Source organism: Chrysochloris asiatica, unplaced genomic scaffold (genome assembly GCF_000296735.1).
Source record: "Chrysochloris asiatica unplaced genomic scaffold, ChrAsi1.0 scaffold00096, whole genome shotgun sequence".
NCBI lineage: Eukaryota > Metazoa > Chordata > Mammalia > Afrosoricida > Chrysochloridae > Chrysochloris > Chrysochloris asiatica.
In genome coordinates, this window is record NW_006408614.1 from 4,407,515 (window position 1) to 4,417,606 (window position 10,092).

The window sequence follows — 10,092 nt, forward strand, 5'->3', positions numbered from 1 at the left end:
TCCTGCCCACCTTGACCTTGCCCTCTATCCACAGCTGTGCCTTACAGATGCCCTTGGGAGGGATGGCCGTGCCCCTTCACCCCAGTGGGCCCACCTTGCACTCCACACCCATCCATTGTCCAATGCAAACTCCTTAGACAACCTCATGGTGGCAAAGTCTCTCTTCCCGGTGTTGGAGCCCCCACCCCAGATGGTTCTGGGAAGACCAAATGCCTTGCTTGACTCTCTTCTGTCTTCCTCTGCCCTTCTCTTGCCTCTTTCTGGCAACCTGGGCTTTTCCCTGGTCCCTTTACCAATCTACACCATTTGAACAAATGTGCTTGCGCTCATTTGTACAAATGGCTTTTTCCTTTTGTGATCCTCAGAGTAGGTCATGGTCTATGGTTTCTACGTTGCTCATTTTCTCAGAGAATTCCCCTCACGCCTCGCCCTTAGTTTCCCATCCAGTTTCCTTGTTCTCAATCTTAGCTTGATTCGGCCAATGGTTTGGCCTCTTCTTTTCCTTTCCTGCTAGGTTTAAGGAAAGCCAGAGTGGACCACTCTCTCTCTAACAGAAGGTGTAGCTTAATACTGAGATGGCACAAAATAGAGAAAAGATAAGAAGTTTGATTCTACCCCTCCAACCTTCCTCCTGCCCCCCTGAGATATTTTTCCAACTTTAACTGCTATGCTGCTTAACCGTAAGAATGAAGAATTCTTATTCAACTATAACACTATGCACATTACATCCTAGTGGACCCCTGACATTCCAAAGTCCAGGACTTCCCCAGATCCCACAAGCCATGACCTGCTCAGAGTCTAGCCAGTTTCCAACATGTGCTCCAAGGTTTTGAGAAGATTACCGTCACTATACACTGTCAATTTTTATATATACAATGTTGTGCGCTCTTGGCTTTGCTCACCAATACCAGGGGTCTACTGTATTTTAAAAGAAACAGTAATTCCTCATGTACTATTTATTCTCTTTCGTAGCTGCTGTCTTTTCAGTAAAGGAACATTCTACTTTACGGCCGTTTTTTGTTCAATAAACTGCAAATGGACTTTGTTACCACATCAGTGTATAGCTAATCTTCTTTGAATTGGGGGAGAGGGAAGTTTTTCCTTAGGGGCCATTCTAACCCATTGTTAATGATGTAGAGTTGACTAACTCCTAGCGACTGTACACAAACATGAACACAATCTTGCTTGGTTCTGTACCAACCCGTTGTGACAACCACTGTGTCAATCAGTCTCATTGAGGGTCTTCCTCGTTTTCACTGACCCTCTGCTGTACCAAGCAGGATGTCCTCCTCCAGCGATTAGTCTTGTCTCTCTCACTCTCTTTTTTATTATTTTTTTTTAAGTTGGAATCATTTTTAATATTTAAATACAAAAAAGGGAACATAGACTGATTTTTACAAGCACACATAGGTTTAACAACCAAAATGCACAGAGGAACCAAGTCCCTCCATCCCTCAGTCTCCACCCTGTTGTCCAGGCTGCTGCCGCCCCCAGCCCCAAGCCCCCAGCACAGTGAATGCTTTGCACCACAGCTGGGATGCATTGAATCTTTTTTGTTTTGTTTTGTTTTGTTTTTTAATGTTTTATTGTGAATTATGTGATAGTTTACATGGGAGAACATTAGTTTTACATTCATTCTATTGTATATCGTTTCGTAGCTATGGTTACAATCCCCTCCATGCATCATCAGCCAACCAAAGGGTGTACCCTACAAGCCTGCCCCCTGGTCATCAGCATACAGCCCCTCTCCTTCTCTGTGTCTAAAGTCCCCAACCGCTCCATCTCTCCACGTCATCGTCTCTGCCTCCATCTCAGGCATCACTGCTTCTCTGGGTAGGGTCCTGCTCTCCACTCTTCTCCCTTGATGGTCCCAGGGACCTCCACTCCTAGGCTGAAAAGTTAATCACTCCCTTCCTTGCTACAAAGTGTCTACCTTTACAAGTCCAACCCTCACAAGCAGTCCTGATAACCATTATTCACTATTGTATCACAAGAGACGCATCCGCATTTCATTTCATCAGCCCCGCCTAGACAGATTGGATACTACTCAGTGGAGATTCTACCTTCTTCCATGCCCCCTGAATCCAGGTTCCCTCACTGCATCTGTTTTGTATTGTGCACATCCCTCCCCAACCTCCCCATTCTGTCTTTTTTTTTTAATGGTCGGGTACATCCTTTCCACCAGCATCAGCTGCCACCTCACAAATTCACAATAGAAGGGAGTCTTCTAGAACAATGAGGACAATTTAGTGAGAGGCTGGGTTGGTAAGTAACTGTGCTGCTGCACTCTGGTTTCCAAGTGAAGTCAGAAGCAATGTTAGCATGGAGGGAAGGACACAGTTGCAAGCTGGGAGTTTGAGACAAAGGAGGAATAATTGAGTTTTAGATCAATGTGCCAAAGTTAAAAAGAAATCCAAATAATCAGTTCAAACACTACTGAATTTCAAACTTCTCCCACCAAGGCAGCTCAAATACAGTGGTAAGGATCTAGATCTTTCCAGGAACTGAAGTAGAGACCCTGGCATTCTTCCTGAGGGTCCTCGGTTGGGCCCTAGAAGTATCTGCTGCAGTTACAGTTGCCGGTGTTCTGTCTGTAACTTTTCCATCTCAAAGACATCAGGAAGAATCAGGATCATAAAGGAATTGGTCCCAATCCATAAAGCTGCTCTGGAAAACCCACACATTGTTTGAGCCATAAAGAGGGAGAGATCAAAAGTGGCTCCCACTGTGGACCAGACCCTCTGCGAGAACATCTCTGACAGACCCCATTCTCTACAACAGGATCTCAGCCATCTCCTTGTCATCCTCTTCCAGCTCCCCCTCAGTCTTCTAGGACATCACCTTTTGGGAGCAATTTGTCCCGAGACACTGGTGCCCCAGCCAGGGCTGTCTGCAGTGGTGGAGAGCCACCGTGGCTATAGGGGACACTGGAAGGCAGCATTGGTCTCTCTTGAAGATGTGCCCAAAGTTTCACCATCCTTGTCCCTGAGGAGCATTCTGACTTGGCTTCTTCCAAGACAGATGTGTTCATTCTTCTGGTATTCCATGGTAGATATTCAATATTCTTCACCGACACCATAATACAAATAAACCAATTCTTCTTCAATTGGTCTTATTCATTGTCTGCCTTTCATATGCAAAGGAGGTGATTGAAAATACCAAAACTTAAAAAACAGAGGGACTAGAAGCAAATACATGATGATACATGGAGGGGATTGTAATTATTGCAATGAAATTAAATATGATAGGATGAGTTTAAAATCAATGTTCTCCCATGTAAACTATCACTTGATTCATAATAAAAACTTAAAAAAAAAAAAAGAAAGTACCATGGCTTGGGCAGGTGCACCTTTGTCCCCAAAGTGACACCTTTCGAACAGATTTTTAGTCGATTTGCCCATTGCAATACATCATGTCATTCCCAGGCTACTTCCATGGGCGTTGGTTGTGGTCTAAGTAAAATGAAATCCATGATGACGCCAATATTTTCTCTGTTTATCATGCTGTGGCTTATTGGTTAAGTCCCTGAAGAATAGTTTGAAATGGTAACTACAGGGTTCTGGTCCACTTTGCCAGCTGCTGTGCCCCTTCCTTCAGAGAGGATGCTCTTTGAGGTAAAATCCGTTGCTTAATATCCTTTTGCTTCCTGGAGCCCTTTGAGAGGCTGGTGAGGACCAATGACCCCTCCCTTCCACATAGAATTTCAGAGTATTTGGAGGAACCAGAGTAAGAACTCAAGTTCTAAAAGTACATCCGTAGTTTCCTGAAGAGGATCATTCTTCCCAAACTCACAGCCTAAGGCATCCCTTACTCTAGTTCAGGTCACCTTCCAACCTCTGCCTCCACCAGAAAAGACACATGGAAAAGGATAACACTGCAATGACTCTAAGCATTCACTGGCCTTACAGGATTGGCTTTGGACCAGGAGGCCAAGTAGGAGTGGAAAGTCTTGGTGCAAAGGAGAGAACATGTAATGCAAAGTGCTCAAGGCAGAAAACCCCAGCATTGGACCAAGTAATTACGAAGATCAGAGAAAGGATTTCTTTGCTTCCTCTTGGTCACAAAGTCTAGCCGATGTTGTACCTTTCCATGCCTCTCACTCTCAGCCCCATCTTCCATCTCCTTGGCCACGGTCAATGTTCAGGTCCCTACAGGGGCCTCTAAGCTGATTTCTCTGCCTTCTTGTGTCCCAATGTGTCCCCCTACAACTAGAATTAGAAACCTGTCCCTAACATGCTCCTTGAAACTGTTGGCTCCCCACTTTCAGGTTCTGTCCCCTGCTCACCTCCGCTGCCCTAGCTCTTACCCATTCTACTTGCCCTGTGTGCCTCCAAACTATGCCCCAGGTATACCCAGTACGGTTCCTGGAAAGGGCCACACCTCCAGGCTTCTGCACACTGTTTCCTCTGCCTGGCTCCTCCTCCCTCTTGCTGGCCAATTACTTCTCATTTACGACTCAGTTCAAAGGTTAGCTTCAGGGAAGTTTCTTGATGCCAGCAGGCTAGGTGAGTTACCCCTTCTCAAGTACCTGTTTCACCCTGAATCTAGTGGGATCTTTTGGCATTCTACAGTGTCTTCTTTATGGGTCTGCCTATCCCTGTAGACTCCAAAGTCAAGGACAGGAATCCTGCCTTACCGACTGCTACAAAATCAAACCCACAGCCAGCAAGTTCATTCCAACTCACAGCAACCCTGTCAGACAAAGTAGAACTGCTACTCTGAGTTTTCAAGACTACACAGTTCTTAACAAAAGTAGACAGCCTTATCTTTCTCCGTGGAGCAGCTGGGGGCTTCAAACCATCGACCTCTCAGTTCATGCCACCCTTAACCACCTAAAGCCCAACACTTAACTCCCTGCTATAGTCTAGCACAGAGTCCTGATGGGGTGCTGTGGGCTAATGCATCAGGCTGCAAAGTCGTTTGAACTGCAAGGTCAGTGGTTCAAGCTCACCAGCTGCTCCTTGGAAACCCTACACAGGGTTGCTATGGGTCGGCATTGACTCACTGGCACTTCACAACAACAACGTAGTCTAACACAAACCTACCACATAGGCAAACTTGTATGGTGAGTTCACAAAGATGGAAGGGAAGACATGGACAAGGCAGGGTCCCAACCACTGGTGCCAGGGACCTAAACACCCATCAGAAGAGCCTGGCCCCAGAGGGCAGCTCTGAAAAGGAGAACATTAGAGATTGTGGGACATCATTTTCGCTGGCCCTGTGATGAATCCCATCCCTGGAGGTGGGTTGATGGGAGAAGGGAGGTAGTTTTACCACTGCTCTGTAGGCTGTGTGATGGAATTTGGAGTCAGGCAGGAAACTTAACCTCACTGAGTCTCAGTTACCTCACCTTAAATGGGGATGGTGTTGACCAACCTGGCAGTTTCCATACCTGACATGTGTAGAGCTCAGAACATACGGGTTTCTTCTCTACCCTCACCCACCGCTAATGCAGTTGGGCCTGCGTGTCTGAAATCCAATTCAAGGAACTGACGGTCGGACATGCTGAAGGGGACTGAGGTGTGCAAGACAGAACCCCTAGTTCTGATGTCCGGAACCCTCCACATAGAAACGCTCAGAGCTCCAGCTCTGAAGGGTAAGGTCTATCTGCTGCACTTTTCCTGATAAAAGTAGCCCCCTCTGTTCTTTGGAGGCCCCTTTCCCAAAAGCTCAGAGAGACTTCTGCTAACCTGCCTGAGCCCACAGGTTTGATCTTGTGACCCACACCTGAGGCCTTCCTTAACCCTGCTCAGATTTCTCCTTGCCGACTACACCTATCTATCTGGTCACATTTTGGCCACAGCCCTGGCCGCCCAGATGAACTGTATAGAAACACCCTCTGGGTCGTGTGGGGGCGGCGTGTGGTCGGCCTTACCATCAAACACTGCTATAACGGGAGTGTGCACGTGGATGGCTTAAACCAACAGAAATGTATTTCCACACAGTTTTGGAGGTTAGAGATCTGAATTCAGGGCAGTACTGGAGTGGCACTGTAGGATAAGCACTGGACTGGAAAGTTGGTTTGAACCTCAAGGCCGGTGGTTCGAACTCACCATCCACTCTTTGGAAACCCTATGCAGAGTCGTTATGAGTCAGAAGCTACTCAATGGCTCTTAACAACAAGAAGCTCTAGGGAAAGGCTTCCTCTCTATCAGGAAGAAAGAGGATCCTTGTCTCTTTAACTTTTGTTTCCTGATTCCTTAGAGAGCACCATGTGGTTTAGCATCTATCTTCCTGAATCTCTGCTCGATTAATGTTCTCCCTTTATATCTTGTAAGAGATTGACTCGAAAGAAGTACATCCTACATAAATCTTGCCTTGTTAACATAATAAAGACAACCCATTCCCAAGTGGGTTATTATCACAGGCACAACTAAAAATCAAACCATTGCCTTTGAATCAATTCTGACCAGATAGGACAGAGTAGAACTGCCCCACAGGGTTTCCAAGACTATAGAAGCAGCCTGCCACATTTTTCTCTCTAGGAATAACCAGTGTTGCTGGTGGGTTCAAATAGCCAACCTTTTGGTTAGCAGCCAAATGCTTAACCATGGCACTACCAGAGCTCCTTGAGGACTACCACCCAAAACCAAATCAAACCTGCTACCATCAGGCAGATTCTGACTCGTTGCAGCCCTGTATACTTTCCAAGCCTGTACATTTTTGTTGTTGTTGTTATGTGCCATGGAGTTGGTTCCGACTCATAGAGATCCCGTATAGGGTTTCTGAGGCTGTTAATCTTTTCGGGAGCAGAAAGCCTCATCTCTCTCCCGCGGAGCAGCTGGTAGTTTCGAACTGCTGACCTTGCGGTTCACAGCTCGATTCGTAACCACACGCTACCAGAGCTCCTTGTACATCTTTACGGCAACAGAAAGCCTCTTCATTCTACTATGAAGCGGCTTGTAGGTTTGACCTTCAGCCCTTGCAGTTTTAGCAGCCCAGTGCTTATCCTTCAGCACCATCAAGGTGCCTACTATTGGACAAGTTTTTTAAAAATGTGGAGGACTCCTAGACATAGTGTTGCTTGGAAGATGGCCAATAGCAGAACAGAATGCAAATGAATGCGCCTTGAAGAATTCTTCAATTTCATCCTCACTGGCTTTAGTGGTTTGTATGTAAATTTGAATAATAGTGGTATTAACTGGTCTTCCCTGTAGGGGCATGGTTATTATCCTATCACAGACAGCTTTGTACCTCTTGACTGATCTGGATATATGGTTTTTGACAATAAATGCAACATTATTCCTCTTCAATTTGTCATTCCAGGCATAGTAAACCATGTGTGAGAGAAATAACTTTTATGGTCCATCTTCAGGAATTCATGAGATTACAAAACCTGGCAGACAGATTGTTGATTTAAGCAGGTTATTCCAGGACTAGGAAAGTTAAATAAAAATACAGCCATTAAGACCTTGGGCAAGCCATTTTGGCTTCTCTGGGGGGCAGGGAAAATAGGATGTACCATAGAATTGTATATGGAGAACTGGAACTGGAGGAGGGGCTTTTGGGGGGACAAGAATATAAACCGTTTGTGGAGGGCCATGTGGCGCTTCTGCCCGTGTCTACGGGACTGTGTGCCCGATTTTGCAAAATCAAATAAACCAAACCTCACTCTTGCTAAAATGAATACAGATTGGATTACTTGAGTGTTTGTCAGTATAGACAACTGTTCTCACATGTGGTTGTCAGATTCAAAATGGCCAACACCAGTCCATTTCAGCTCACTGATGCCTAAGATATCGATGTGACCCTGCTGGTATTTAAAATACTGATTGCATACCTTCCAGAATCACAGCAACTCACAAGCCACCACAGTATGACAAACTGACAGACAAGTGGTGGTCTGAATGTTTAGTCACTGAAAATCTAATGAATGGCAGCAGAACATTGTCAGATATAGTGCCAAAAAATGAAACCATGATGAATAGCATGAGAACATTGTTAGCTAGAGTGCCAGACAATGGACCTTTCATGTTGGAAGGCACTCAAAATATGATTAGGGAAGAGCTGTCTCCTCAAAGTAGAGTTGACCATGATGAAATGAATGGAGTAAAGCTTTTGGGACCTTCATCTGCTGAAGGGGTGCAACTGAAAATGAGGAGAAACAGCTGCAAACACCCATTAATAACTAGAACATGGAATGTACAAAGTATGAATCTAGGAACATTGAAAGTTGTAATAAATGAAATGTAATACCAAGCATGATCTCCTTCTCCAGGGGGGACCGGTCCCTGGAGAAGGAGATCATGCTTGGTAGACTGGAGGGTCAGTGAAAAAGAGGAAGACCCACAACAAGATGGATTGGCACAGTGGCAGCAGCAATGGGTTTGAGTATAATAAGGATTATGAGGATGGCCGGGACCGGGCAATGTTTCATTGTGTTGGGCACGGGGTCGTTATGAGTCAAAGCAGACTCCACAGCACCTAACAACAACATGATATGTCTTGTTGTAGATCTCTTTGATTTTTCCTGCTTGGGGTTCTTTGAGCTTCTTGGATCTGAAGGACATGAGATGCATGTTCTTTACTGTTGTTGTTATTGTTAAGTGCCGTAGAGTAGGTCTGACTCACAGCAACCTTGTATAGGGTTTCTGAGGAGCAGTTGGTGGGTTTGAACCACTGACCTTGTGGTTCACAGTCCAGTGCTTATCTTACAGTGCCACAACATAGCTCCCATTGCATTTGTAAGTTTAGAATTTAATTCTTTTTTGTGTCTGTACATATGGAGGTTGGAAATGAGAAAAGAATTGAAAATATCTAAGTAATTTCACTTAGATATTAAATAATTTATTTAATTACTTAGATAATTAAATAAAAAATGTGTTTGTAATGTAAAGAAGGCTCAGTGTCCATAGTTATCTTCCAAGTGGCATCGCCTTGCTGTGTGTCCAGCTCCACCGCTTTTTTCCTTTTGTTTTCAGTCATGTGCCTGACTCTCCTCATTAGGGTCTTGCTCTAAGGGACCAAGGTCCTCTCTAACCATTCCATCTTCCCCTTTGGCCTACTTTCAGACTTCTGCACCCTCTCCATCATCCATTCTTTCTGAACCTCTTCCCTTCCTGCTTGGCAGACATTTGTAGCCACCAATTCAATGGCTGTTTCCCAGACCCTGGCTCTAGGTTTGGCACAGCTGACTCTTGTTTGGATGCTGGCTACTGGTTCTAGCCAGGAACCGTAACTTTTCCTTTCAAGAATCTGTCTTAGCCCCATACTCCCCTCTCTACAGTTGACAGTTGTGTGGAGGTTTTCTCAGGATTTCAAACATCTTCCCTCTGTGCATGACTCCTCTCAGATTGTAGCTCTCACCCCTCTGTTGTTGTTGTTAAGTGCCCTCCAGTTGGTTCCAACTCATAGCGACCCTGTCTAGGGTTTCCAAAGAGCAGTTGGTGGATTTGAACCACCTGTCTTGTAATTCGAAGTTCAGTACTTATCTTACAATGCCCCTCTGTTGTTGTTAAGAGCCGTGGAGTTGGTTCCAACCCATAGCGACCCTGTATAGGTTTTTAAGGAGTGGCTGGTGAACTTGAACCACCAACCTTTGCAGATCAAACCGACTTTGCAGCCCAGAGCATTAACCCACAGCGCCACACCAGAACTCCTTGTTGTTGTTGTCAGGTGCCATTGAGTTGGAACCGACTCATAGCGACCCCATGTACAGCAGAACGAAACAATGTCCAATCCTGGGCCAACCTCACTACCGCTGCCACACTTGACGCCATCAATGATGCCACCTGGCCAATCCATCTCATTGGGGGTCTTCCTCTTTTTCTCTGACCCTCCATTTTACCAAACATGATATTCTTCTCCAGTGACCAGTCCCTCCTGACAATATGTCTGACGTATGAGAGACCAAATTTGGCCATCTTGGCCTCCAAGGAGCACTCTGGTTGTACTTCTTCCAACACAGATCTGTTTGTTCTTTTGGCAGCCCATGGCACTTTCAATATTCTCCTCCAACACTGTAACTCAAAAGCATCAATTCTTCTACGGTCTTCCTTATTCACTGTCCAGCTTTCACATGCATATGAGGTTATTGAAAATACCATAGCTTGGGTCAGGGGCACTGTAGTCCTCAAGCTGACATCTTTGCTC

General features: G+C 45.4%; 1 pseudogene; it reads right to left on the reverse strand.

Annotated features, from left to right (window-relative positions):
• Window positions 1–2,487: 2,487 nt before the first annotated feature.
• Window positions 2,488–9,719, reverse strand: LOC102841101 (annotated as a pseudogene).
• Window positions 9,720–10,092: the final 373 nt, after the last annotated feature.